This window comes from Aphelocoma coerulescens, chromosome 4 (genome assembly GCF_041296385.1).
Source record: "Aphelocoma coerulescens isolate FSJ_1873_10779 chromosome 4, UR_Acoe_1.0, whole genome shotgun sequence".
Lineage (NCBI taxonomy): Eukaryota > Metazoa > Chordata > Aves > Passeriformes > Corvidae > Aphelocoma > Aphelocoma coerulescens.
The window spans coordinates 7,190,682-7,204,632 of NC_091017.1; the positions used below are offsets into that span (position 1 = coordinate 7,190,682).

At 39.1% G+C, this 13,951-nt stretch overlaps 1 protein-coding gene across 2 annotated transcripts in view; it reads left to right on the forward strand.

The window, feature by feature from the left end:
* The window catches only part of JADE1 (jade family PHD finger 1), an 87,699-nt gene that overhangs the window by 11,952 nt on the left and 61,796 nt on the right, over positions 1 to 13,951 (forward strand). The window contains exon 1 of one of the 2 annotated variants that reach the window (XM_069012665.1): positions 10,453 to 10,671. The exons of the other annotated variant lie outside the window; for it this stretch is intronic. The gene's annotated coding sequence lies outside the window, so the exon portion shown is untranslated. Of the gene's footprint in view, positions 1 to 10,452; positions 10,672 to 13,951 lie in introns of those variants that run through there. 2 annotated transcript variants of the gene reach the window in all.

The window sequence follows — 13,951 nt, forward strand, 5'->3', positions numbered from 1 at the left end:
AATCAGTGCAAGGAAATGTACAATAGGGAGAGGGAAAGCCAGGGAAATAACACCTCTCGATTTGTTTAAAGTAAATTAATTAGTATAGTATGTAAGATAAGAAGGAAAGGCAAGTTCTTCCCTTTGCTACTGGAACCTCAGGATAGAAACATCCTAAGGAGGAACTTTGTCTCAATTCATGCTGATAATTAACACTTAAATTTTGCTGTTTCTTGGAAACTTATCTCCCCCAGTCTTGCATTAATCTTTCACTGAAATTTTGCTTCAATAGGATTTTTAAGAAGAAAGAGAGAATAAAAAACATTTTTTTTTTTTTTTAGTTATAGTGTATCTGAAATGGCAGCAATTATGCTACAGAAAACCCAATCTCAGTAATATGAATAACTGAATGAAGGCATTTTTAACACTGCTGAACTTAATTGTCATGTAAGAGCCTAATGTTAGCCAATTCCAATTTCTCCATCAAGCAAAAAGGATATATGCAATTTTGTGTGGGAAGAGAATACAGAAACAGCCTAATTCATCTTGCAGCAGGAAAACCTGACTAGAAGTTGATTATGTCAGTCAATGCTAATGTTTCTGTTTAGAGACTAACTATGAAAAAAAATGATAGTGAGGAACCATATCTGAAATCCACTTTCCCTTTGTTCCCCACTTCATTTTTCAAAAGGGATGCTGTGCTGTGGACCTGCACTAAGTTTACTTCAACAGCTGGATGCAGTGATTCACATTAGATGGAGAGGTAACAGGCTCCAGGATGTTTCATCCATACATGATTCATAGGATTATATCCATTCTGGCTTCTTGATAGCGTGTGACGTATAGGGAGCGCTCCTGTGAAATCCTCTTTACGATTGCTGGGGAGTAGCATGAGCTGCTGCTTCCAGCCAATCCCATCTCCTGGCTGTCAGCTCTCCATTCCTTTAATGTCTAACCCAAATTTTCCCAGCTTCTCTTAGGTGGTGAGTGCCTCCAGGAAACAGTTTTTCTCAGTAAGAATTCCAGTGATAATTTGTAGTGCCTTGTCTTGACTGAAAGGAGTTGAGGGAAATAACAGTCTTACAATTTTCATCACTATTTCAAATATTATCAGGGGAAATTTAAAGATGGTGTGCACTGGATCAGTACTTTATGTAGACCTAAGCCATGTGGTGTTTGGTGCACATTCATACCATTATATAAGATGTAACATGTTTCCATCACATGGAGAGAGACAACGGGGCAGTCTTGCACGATTTCCTGACAGGACACAAAATCAATAGAGGTGTATGAGAACCAAGATTACAATTATACACATGAGGGTTTTCTTCAGACCCAGTCAAGTACGTGGGAGCCCATGCTAATTCTGCTCCTGCTGTAAGTCTGTTCTGTGTCTATGTGCTCTCTAGTCCTCAGCCTCCAGATCTAACAGTTTGTTTCTTTTTGTAAAATTGACTCTGAATTTTTTGATAGACACTTAGCAAATATTCAAGTCTGCGAAATGACACATTACAGATGAATGCAGATGGCTTTTTAGGTTTCTTTCTATCCAAGATTTATACTTTGAAACAAAGTTGATGTCCCTGCCATTGCTTATCACAATGAATGGTCCACAAATGACATTGTGAAATACTTTTGCATCACAAAACCTACTGTGTCAGCTTTCATATTTTTCGCTTGGTATCAGAAAGTATTTATGTTACCATGTTTTCTACATATTTTCCATGTTGGCATAATCCTATTAACCTCATGATACAGATGTGAGCATCTTGGATCAACATAGACTGTATTTTTTTTCTTTTTTTCATATCAAGCTATGCAAAATGAAAACCAAGAGACTGAAAATAAAAGCAGTGGGGAGCTGTTGACAGACAAATAAAAGAAAGCATTTTTAGGTGATCCAGTTGTACCAAAACAGGCCAAAACTTGGTGTTCAATTACAAACAATCATCTGAGTGTTTTCCCCACCAAAAAAAGGGCTTGCTCTAAAAGATTACAGACTCATGGCTCACAATTAAAAGAAAATAATCTACTTTTATCCTTAGATAATTTTGTCTTTGTTCCTAGTCATGTTTCTAATGTAAATAGGAGAACCCCCAGTCTTGTCAACTTTCAAAAACTTTTAATACTGTAGAAAAGCAGCTGACTGTTTCTGGCAGTAGATAACTGAGTATTTGACCTATATTATCTTTACTGTACTCTTTGCATTAAAAAAGCTGATTTTCATTTAGTTGCTGAGGAATTCCAGATGCAGAGCTTTGACATGGTGAATGTCTTTAAAGAAAGAATGTCTCTAAGTTCAGGGTTTGGTTCTTTACTTCCACCTACCAAAGCAGGCAAGACTTTCTTGCAGATCCTCGTATAACTGTTTTCAGACATGCATCAACTACTTTCCACAAGTAAGAAGTGCTGAGTAAATTCCTCATTGGAATTACTTTTTCTTAAAGGAATGAAAAATGGAGAATTTCTCCATAGGGAATTCAAAATAGAGGTTTTCATTTTCAGCAAAACTCATAGTCTGGAGTATAATCATGGGAGGAAGCAAGAAAACTTGTCAGACTCACTTATCTGAAGCTGCCCATTGTGACAACTGTTTTTTCTCAGTCTTGGAATATATGTAAAGAAAACAAATGACATGGAATATTGTTCAGCTTGTAGACCTTGAAGCTGTCACGGGTGTATGCTTGAATGAGACCTTAAGAACACAAAGAGCAGCAGGGGATCTCCTCCTAGGCTTTTTACTTCTCTCACAGCACCTGCTGCTAACGCCATCAAGTTCATTCCAGAGTAAATTGTTGTGGAAGAGGCACTCTTTCGCCTCTTTTTAGCAGGATCCCAGAAGCTCAGGCTGTCTTGGCAATAAAAATAATCCAGATGTAAGATGGCTCAAGAATAAGGTGGTTCGATGTCTAGGCACTATGCTGTGAGTTTGGAGGACTTTGCAATACTAAGTAGGAAGAAAATGAGAGTTGAAATCCTTGTTTAAAAATGAAGTGTGATTTCTAAACTTTCTTTCAAATATGTTTGAGTTGAATCTCATATTTCCCAACAGATATGGGGATCTTATGGCATATTTATATATAGACTTGCAGTTCTGGTTTTGTGTTACCACCAGAGACAAGGTTGCTGCAAACAGTGTTGGCAGAGAAAAGGGATGTAAAAAGGAGAAGGCTCCTTTACAGAAATTTAACCAAAATGAAGTAAAGCTGAGCAATTCTAATGAAGAGAATTTGTGAGAAGAATTGTAGAATTTTATATTTCTTGGAATGGTGTTAGCAGGAAAGCTGTCTTAGATCATTCTGGAGCTTTCTCTGGTTTCCTCTGTCTTCTCTGCAACTCCTTGCTACTAAAGCTTTGCTAAAGGAGTTGTTTAAAATAATTTCTGACTAAGGAACAGACAAAGCTGAGACCCTTTTAAGAACATTTAATGTTTGACAAGCCCTGCTAAGCGTATATCTTATTTGTGGATTATAACTTGTATTTTATTTTTGCACATGGTCTACGGATTTTTTGTGGATTTGTCACCAGTGAAGATGTACATCATTGCACACCTAAGTCCAGCGGCTGGTGGCACTGCTTTGTTGTGGAGATCCTGATGCTTACTCCATAATAAAAATCTCTGTTTTGTCAGCACTGGATACGGAAAGATATCTTTGTTGGATTGTGGAAACTCAACTTTTATGTAGCTTTGTATTTCTCTGTCTTCTTTGGTTTGCAATGCTAGGAAAGCCAGCATGCCTGGGGGAGGGGTACACATACATTTGCCTGTATCTATTCTTTTTTCACGGCCCTATATTCAGGTACAAGGTGCTGTTGTTTTCTCAGTCACACCTTTGCTCCTTTTGGGATGCAAATAATTGTAAGAACGGGGCTTGTAGTTGATGTGAAGTGCGTTCTTCCAAGTAGTTAATTGTCAAAAAGAATTCAGGATGAACAACATAAAATCCAGCATAATTCTGAATGAGAGTACCTACACGAGGATTTAGTGGTTTAAGTATTTTATTAGATTAATTTGGATTTCTGAGTGTACTTAAGTAATTGAGCTTTCCGACATATGCTGTGAAATAGTTTCCTGCCAAGTTCAGTACTGTGGAGCTTTGTAAATTGAAGATGTTTATACTTTTTATTTCTTCTGCCTCTTAACCACACTACCAAGTAAATTTCGACACTGCTGTTACTTCTCTACTCACTCTCATGTGATACCTCTTAGCCACTGTATTTTAGGTGGCCAGAGATATTAAGAAGCTCCAACAATTTTGGTCGCCTCAAAACTTGTCTTAATGCTTCAAGTTTCTCTGATGTTGTGTTACTTTATGAGAATGCCACAAGTTTGCCACTGCAACAATTCAGCTGGGGTATAAATGCTTTGACTGTACCAAAAAGTTGCTTTTATAAAATTTCTCTCTCTTCAGATGCTGTTGGGTAGCACCTAGGACTGTTGTTAAACAGGTATGCTCGCTGATTTGTGGTGATTGTTTTCAGTTGGTGTTGACATGGCACAAAGGCTGATGAGACATGAAAAATTAGGTCTTTTTTTATGCTTTTTGTCCTTTTGGATGCCAGTGCCCAAGGTAAGGATTGGTAGGTTTCTAGAGGTTCAGCCAATTGTTTGGCTGTAATTCAAAGACTTCAGTGATGTGTTTTGGAAACACATTTCTATAGCAAGCACGTGCTAAAAACAGCCTCTTTCCCAGTGCTGATGCAGGGAAAGGAAACGACTCACAGTGGCTTACTCTACATGATCTATTTACATGTAAATCCTACCATGCTGGTTCATATATAGGACTGTTCACAGAGGCATCTTTTGGCTTCTTTTTTAAGAATAAACACAATTCCCCAAAGAACAGGGCTGTTTTGTTTACTTCTGCTCTGTATATGCTAATGAAGGAACCAATGTACACATTCTATTTCCTGACAGGCAGGGCAGGTTCTCCCCAAAGAGGCAAACAGCTGAGCTAAAGACTGTAGCTGACACGGGAGAGTCACTGATGTGACAGTACTGGGGCTGTTAATGACAGGTTTACCGCTATTCTTGCTGCCCTGAAGGATTTTTTGCTGAAGGTAGGAATACAGTGCAGGCAGTGAGAATTAGAGGGCTGCTGGTTCAGATTGCTGGCTTTGCTTGTAATACTGCTTGGCATAGCTTGTAAGGAGATCTTTTGTATAACCTGAAGTTTGTCTCTGTCAGCTCAGCTGCAACTCCCTTGTCTCTGACTGCAGTTCTTTATTTGGTATATGAAGAGCAGAGATTTGAATTACGGGGGTGGGGGGGAAGGGAGGGATGTGGGGCCTGGGGCAGGTGGAGAGAACTTCACTGTGCCAGCAACAAGGAATTATTATCCAGGTTTAATAATCTGAAACATTAGAGAAATGGTCACTGCATCATGTTCTAGAGAAAGGAAAAAAGGGTTGGCTGCAACATTTTTGAGCCACCAGATGTATATTCAAAGTGCCTTTAAAATGTTGACTCCAATGCTCATTTTCCCCAGACTTTAAAGTGTGGCTGTGTATGGGGGTTGGATGGGGGTGCTGGTTTGACTCACACAAGCAAAGGTTTATCTGTAAGCAGTGCTTTTCTTTTGGTGAGCTATACTTTTCAAAAATTAATCCGTGAGGGACTGCCAGTGGAGAATTTGTTCAAAAACCTTGGACCAAAAGCTTTAAATGAATTGCAAAAAGAAGGAAGCCTTTTGATGTTTAAAGAAGTTTGTCAACATGCTCTCAATGTGTCAGGATGTGTGTTTCTTCCCCTCACCCTGCCTGTTGTTGAATGTCCTGTTGCTTGATCTTGTGAAATAAAGCTGGGCTGTGCCTAGGACTGGGAATAAACTTGGTTCTCCTCAACCTTTTCCTTTTACATCTTGGGGATAAAAGACATTTGTTTTTGTAAAAAGGTATATTCACATAAGAACAGAGAAGAAAACCTAAAAAAAAAAAAAAAAAATCCTGTGTTAGCAGCTTTTGTGAGTGGAAAGTGGTTAAAGGAATAACCAAGAATAAACTCTTTTTGTTGAGCCTGGTGAGAGGTGCCAAAAGGAAGCTGGAGATGAAGGCAGAAATATGAATAAAACTTATTTTATGTTACATTTCTGTCAAGTTAAACCACCTATGACACTGAATGCAACTCGTCAGTTAGAATGTTGTAACAGACCAAACAGCAAAGCTACATTTGGGAGAGACAGTATTCTAAATGGCATTTGCAAGGACAGTCCCTTAAGCTCACAAGTTTTACACACATGCACACAGCTATCCAAGTGTGTCACTAGGGCATGCTTGTTCATGAGCAACCAGGAAGTCACTTTTCATGTTCTTTTTTCCCTGTTCTGCTGGTAGTGTCACCTGATGAAGCCTCTAGTGCTGAAGTGGCCTCTTCTCCTGACAGGCTTTGCCCATGGCATGGTGCAAATGCTTCCACTAAACTGAGCCAGACCCTTTGACCTCATAGACCAGCCCCAGGTCCTGCTACTTTTGGTAGAGGCAGTCCCTACTCATATTAGTCCTTGGGCTCCTCTCAGCTGTGGCATCTAGGTTTGCCACCCACTTGTGTTCATTCCCTAGTTCTCCCTTTTCCCAGTAAAACTGCAGGTTACTTTTGAGTTGAGGGAGACTGCACAGGCACTCACCTACACATTCTGCTTTGCACACAAGCCCTACTTTGTTGGTGTAGATCACTCCCTGAGCCCTATTTCTCATCCCCTGCAGCTTCTCAAAATGGCCATGAGCCACACGTTCAGGGGTGTTATGGACTGAAAAACTATTGTTACCAGAATATGAATATCTATTTATCAAAGAGTTAAAGACAGTTGGATGCCCAAAACATTTGAATTTCAATTGGAAATATTCAGTCTTGTTAACTGAATGTAATATTTTGCCAGCTTTCTTTTAAATGACATAATGATAAAAGAACTCAACCTGTTTTCAAATGGCTGCATATTAATAGCTTTGAGCAGGTGCTCTGGAAATCAAGGGAGTCTATGAAATTTCAGAATGCCCCCTCCCCCTATTGAAAGCTTATTTCTAAAAAGTGCACATGTCTTTAGTCTGGTGTAGCGAATGTGTGAGACTATGATCTGTTTGTACTTCTGCTGTTTTGAGATCGGTATTTTTGTAAGGATTCATCTTGCATCTGTCTCAAGTGGAAATTCCACAAAAGCTTAGTCAAAGCACCTCTAAATCATACCATTTTAGGATCCCCAAAGTGCAAAAAGAGTTAGCATAAAGCTTCCAGGAAGAAAAACACCAAACAACAACAAAAAGCCCTAAACTCTCTGAAATGTCTTTTGTCACCTGACCTGCAATTGCTCAAAAAGCTGGCACAGAAAAGTACAAAACTGCATTTCATCTGCAGTTACAGACTGATAGATGTTCTTTGTGGCTGACAGTAGGCAGTGAGGCATAATTCTTTTTTTTTTCCTATGGCTGTTTAGCACAGTAAGTAAATTTAGGTCAAACTCTCAATCATTTGACCGTATGCCTGGAGATATAATACATTTTGTCTAATAGCCAGGGGAAACAGCCATTTAACCAAGTAACTGTTTCATTTCTTTAAGTGACTAATTTGATAGACAAGGCACAGTTCACAGGAGATCAATGGATCCTACAATAGGATGTTCTTAGCTTGACCTTTCTGCCCAGCTGGATGCCAGTGGGGTCTGTTAGCATGGAGATGTTTGCCAGCTTCAGGGAAAGGTTTCAGCATCGTATCTATAATAGAGTTACATCATGCAGTGCATTGCATCATGTGTCTACTACAAGTAATTTGCCTCTTTTTCTGCCACAAAGTTGCTGAAGTAGGGTACAAAGGAGGAGCATTTAGTTAAAAGGAAAGCAAACAGTTTGCTTTACCTTTAGTTTCAGAAGAGCAGGGGCTTGTGTGTTTTGCACCCTTCCTGATCCTGAAGACAGAATTCAGCACTCTATTGCACAGCTAAAACAGCAGGTGGATTTAAAAAGAAGGGACAGCTGTACAGATGAGCTGCTGTATAAGCAGATTATAAAATATGCAGTTTGTAGAGGTGGAACGTATCTACCCTCAGTAAGGAACTCTCTGCTGGCTGTTATTTGACAAGTTCAGCCATCATCTCTTGAAGATAAATGTTGGTATTGCCATTGTAGCTCTGACTAATTCCACATTAGTCCTCTTTATCATCATGGTTTTGACTCTTTGGAAAGGTTTAGTTCATAATGGAAATATATTTTCCTTGTCTACTTTAATCATTATAAACCACCTATAGTTGTAGTTTAGTGCTGTCAACTGAGCATTTCTAATTTTTCAATACATCGTGTTCTTCAGTGACACAATTCCTTTCTGTTTGGTGATGACCCAGGAGAGAGAATCTGCATTTATATCTAAACAGAAAGCCACTAGAATTATTGCTAAATCAGATACTTTTATATTCAGATTTAACTGAAAAAAGACTTTCCACTGCAATTTTTAATTCAAATTGGAAAATAAGGCCGCACAGCTAGCTTTGCAAATTGTTGTAGACCTTTGTTCAGGCAGAACAAGCGTGCATCCTTGCTGTTGTAGCACCACACCTTTTATACCAGGCTCCCATTGATATGCCACCTTGAGGGAAGGTCTTTATTGCACCTTCATCTGGAATGAAAGTTTGCAGCAATTACCTTTCATTCTCTTCTTTCTGTAGAGCATATTATGTGCAGGATTTTGTCAAGTACATACCAGCTAACAAGCATATTTAAAATGATGAGTCCCAAGGACTGGAAAAAAAATTAATGTATAGAATTCAGCTTCTAAAAATCTTTGTTTTCAAACTCAAAATTTATTTCACATTCCTTTAATCATATTCCTTTCTTTCACTGCATTTTCTCTTCACACAGGTTGCTTTAAAAAACTTATTTTATGCTTTTTTTTTAAATTCATGAAGGTGTCATGATCCTATGTGTTAATTTGCCCATGGTTCCAAGTGGTGTGATAGACTGTCTGTTTTATCTTCCTGCCTGGTCAAATCCAAAAAGTTGAGCAAATGGGATGTTCTGTACAAGTGACTGCTGGGCAAGTGCGATTTGTATGTGCTATGCACCTCTGAAAATAAGGGAACTTTTTTGTTTAGGCACCAGAATGGATTCCTTCCTTCCTTCCTTCCTTCCTTCCTTCCTTCCTTCCTTCCTTCCTTCCTTCCTTCCTTCCTTCCTTCCTTCCTTCCTTCCTTCCTTCCTTCCTTCCTTCCTTCCTTCCTTCCTTCCTTCCTTCCTTCCTTCCTTCCTTCCTTCCTTCCTTCCTTCCTTCCTTCCTTCCTTCCTTCCTTCCTTCCTTCCTTCCTTCCTCCCTTCCTCCCTTCCTCCCTTCCTCCCTCCCTCCCTCCCTCCCTCCCTCCCTCCTTCCCTCCCTCCTTCCCTCCTTCCCTCCTTCCTCCCTTTCTCCCTGACATTAAGTGTCCAGCTCTGTTTCTGATACACTTTGGGAACAGTTTTACACACAGGCTTCTCTGGAGAGTCTTCTCTCTCAGTTTTCCTATTATTAATATCCAAATCACTGCTCTTGGAAGTGAGAATGGAGCCAATTTTATGATTTCTCACCAGGGTTCTCTTAGTCTTCTCCCACCTAGGGAGAACAAATGGGCCTTTTAGTCTGCCCTAAAAGTCAATAAACTAGAACTTGTTTGTAGGGGGTGGGGGGGCAAGTCCCCAAACTGGGGGCACTGACAGCACAGAGGGCACATCCACCTCCTAGTGGTATTCCTGCCCTAGTGCTCAGCTGCTCACAGTTTGGTACAAAGAAGTTGTTGTTTGGCTTGGTTTTTATAGATGCATGCTTTTCCCAAATACTTTAAGGCAAATTTCCCAAATACTTGAATAACTTAATTGGCAAAAATAAGTGCCTTAAATGCCATGGGCAGAAGAAGATAAAATAGAAGGATGAAAAATATATTTGAAAAGAAATGGGATGCTGATGCTACCTCTCTTTGTATGTGGTTTTTGAATTGGGCATATAGAAGTTCATCTGCAAGGGAGAAACTGTAGCTGAGAGCTGCAAGGTAAACTCTGCCAGTCTAATGGCAGAGAAAAATGCTGATTAGGTTCTAGCTGTTAACATATTTCTGGTTTTGGGCAGAAATCCATTGGCTTGTTCTTTTCTATCTCGTAGATGCAAGTTTAAAATTGAATACACTATTTTTCCATTTTGTAATTTATTGTTTCCATGTACAAAGTTGTGAGGATTAAAGAGAAAAGGAAATAAATGTGCAAAAATTTATTGGTTTGGGTGTTACTGGAGGAAAAGGGAAAAAGGAATTGTTCTGATTTCTAAATGTGAAAATAAAGCAATATTCTTATATCCTTAAAGGAGGTGGAAGGGAGAGAAAGGCAGTAAAGTAGCTTAACAATAAAGACCATGTGTAAAGCAAATGTGTTTACTCTTAACAGCTGAGATTGATTAGGCAAGAGTAAATTACTTTGTTGCTTTACAAGCAAACAATGATAAGAACATACATCTGCTTCAGAATGGCATGATTACAGTTCTGGAGTGAGATGGATTTCCTCTGAGCTCTGGGAGTTATCAGATCAGGCCTTGAGGATGCTGCTGAGAGCACAAGAGCACGTCAGGGCAGGACAGGCTTGTCTTAGGCAAACAGATGTCAACTGACTTTGTAAAACAAGGCTGCTCCATTTTGTGTCTGGCCAATGGTACCACAAGGATTCTGCCTCACTTCTGGGGTGAATAGTTTTGAGGTGAGGTGTGTTTGGTTTTTGTTTTCCTTTTGAAAGAGAAATTCTTTCTATGCTTGCTTCCTAATAATGTCAAAAGTGATAAGTTTACAAGCTCTGAGGTTTAAGAGCTCTTTCATTTCCTCTAAGTGTGAGTAACAGAGATGTTACACCCATACCACATACACAAAAGGTATTTGCATCATATATTAACATAAAGTTTTAGATGTCTCTTGAGAGCTAAGACAAAGGCCTTGGTTGCATCACCCATTTTTATGTTGAAGTACATCTGCACTGAGATATCCTTTTCCTTCTCCATTTTCTCCAGAAAATTCATTGGAAATTACAAGTTCTCAAGTACAGTCGTTGCACTGGGGTTTGAATTTGCAGAAAGAAGAGAGGAAAACCCATTTCTACCAGCAGAAATAATGTGTTTTTGGGCTTTTCCTACCTGTGATAGATGAACCACCTACTGTGAAATCCCGAGGGAGGCAGGCTGTTGCTGTTGGGCATTTAAGGACAGGGTTCACTGTACTCATTTGTTCATGACTGACTATCTGGTTTGTTTAGTGATAAGACTAAGACTCTCTGTAGACTAGAAACTGTCTCTACTAGTGAGTAAACAAAAGAAAACCATTTCTGGCAGTCAAGACAGAGCCATAATGCTCCAGATGGCTCACAGTATTTGAAATAACTCTAATATTAAATAGATACAGTGTTTCAAAAACTACAAGTGCCTTGTAAGGTTTTTTATTCCCTTGTCCCTTCTTCTTTTTTTTTTTTTTTTAATTTTTTTAATTTTTAATTTCAGGATTATTTGACAAAGACCACTGCTGGGGTAAAAAATGGTAAAAAAGTGACATTGACACCCAAAGTTTAGGAGGCTGCAGAATAAACCAGACTTTGTGGTAGTCTCATCACGAGAAGAAACGGCTCAGTTCTGGTGTTTGTAAATGATACAGGCTTGTCTTTGTGTCTGTGTGCTTCTCTTACAGTCCCATACCTTTTCCTGTGTGGTGTTCTGAGCATTTTTTCAGAAGGAGCTTAGTAGAAATGCAGCATCTTAAGATAAAAAGACTGCATTTTTCCAGATACTGTCTTCCTAAGTATCAAGTGTAAATCTGAATTTTCCCTTTAACAGTTATTCAGCAAGAAAGACAAACAGATTAGGAACACAGATGATGCAGATGACTGGGCAAGTTACAACAATAGTAGTAAAGTCCCAAGCAGTGCTGGAAGCAATGTATTTGCAAAGAAATGTATAGATCCCAAATTAGGAGAGGGTAAGCAAAAGGGAGAGTGCAGGAGGGCCAAAAGGTTAATTTGATTGATTCTTTAATTTTTCTTCACATTCCTGGGACTCGCTTAGGTCAAAGAAGAAGGTGTATTATTTAAGGTGAGCTGTTGGGAAAAGGTATTAGAACTACCATCAATCTCTCCTTGGCTTTCAATAGAACTTGGAAAATACCAGTTTGAATCTAATTGTAGCTAGAAATAGATTTTGTCAAAAATTAACTTACTGAACTTGAGTGAACATGAATCTAAATTCTGAACAAAATAATTAGGCAAGGCTCACTTAGCATATTTTGGCCTGTACTGTGCTGGTTATGTAAATTAAATTAGACCCCCATATGATGATGAGATGGGGATAACAGGCCACAGCTACTTCTATTTGATTGCATGAATACCATGATTTATTGATGAGAAAAGTAGGAAGAACTACAGCTTAGTGAAACACAGTTAAAAAACTCCCTGTGGGACCAACATCAGTTGGAACTGACCTCGGGTGCAGTTACAGTATCTCAAGGACACTGAAATTTATGTGAGCTTTTCAGCTTTATTAAGAGAATGATTTTGTGTGTGTGTGTGTGTTCTTATTAGTTGCTGAATTGCAGCTCACTGATTTCATTTTCCAGAGGCTCCTAAATCCACAAGAAGCTCAGTAGTGCTTTGCAATTAAAGGTTTTCTCAGGTGTGCTGTGCACAAGAACTATAGCCAATAATGTAGTTTGGGGAAGATTTGTACTTTGGCAGGTAAATTCTATGGGGATGGTCCTTCTTTGCTCTTTTTCCAGAACCCTGTGGCCTTGGAAAGCTTTGGAGCTTTTATGTATGCATACGGGCTGTGACTATGGAGGGCAAACATTGCATGTGACTCTTCCTAGTTCAACACCACAAAACTGATGATGTGCCTTAGACTTCTCAGTCTTTAGGATTCAAGATGCAGTTTTTTCCCCCACAAAAGGTGAAATAATCTTAATTTGTGTCTAAAATACGTATAGCACATGCAATGATTTTACAAGTTTACTTACACTGCCTAATACATTCTCTTCAACCCTGTTTCCAAGAACAAAGTGAAAAACTAATTTGCTCCACCCCCCTCTCCCAAACAATTGCAGGCATTTTTTTTTATTCTGAAAGCATGGGAACCCTAAGAAATGGATCGCATATTTATCCAATGACTGGTACAAAGGGAGTGTAATCCTTAATTTTAGGCTTTAGCTATTTTCAACAGAAACCATGATTTTTACATCAGATTCTGTGCCTATTTAATCTTTAGACTATGAGGCTAAACAAGCATTTAGACACCTGTGGTGATGGGGAGGAGGGATGTTTCCTGACTAGGCAACGGGTGTAGTTCATTTAGTGCTGGGTAAAAACATTTCTAAATGACATATACTAGGTTGTCCAGATATAAGTACAAGAAAATAATTACCTGTTTGTAAATAGAAACAGAAGAGAGAACATACCTGGCCAAGGTTTAGAACAGTAATGGGAAGACTAAAACTGTGTCTATATTAGCAGCTGGGTTTTAAATAAGAGTATGGTTTTAAAGTGAAGCTCTTGATTGTCCCAATTTACTGCATATGTATTGAGTTCTTAAAGGGATCTAGAAACAACTAGATTCCTCTAGGAGGGATCTGACCTGGAAGTTCAGGTCCAAATATGCTCCAGTGTTGGAGTTTGTTAGGCTCTATCCTTCAGTTTGGGATTTGCCACCATGAGGTTATCTTGGAAGACTGAATACAGAAGGGTCAAGATGAAGATCTCAAATGCTGATGGCTCTCACAGCATCCTGAAGAAACCTTCCTGGTTCATCAATACCTATTTGGAATTGAAATCCTTTTCCTTTTGTAACTGCCCATCTTTCTCTTTTGTCTTCCCTTGCTGAATTCCTATTTCTCTTTGTTTCCACTTCGTATAATGCCTTCTCTGTTTTGTTCACCAACTTCTGCCAAGTCTATAGTTGCCTGGTTTACCTCATGAAATTCAGAAAGCTGCAGCTTTGCGGCCCCAAAGATCT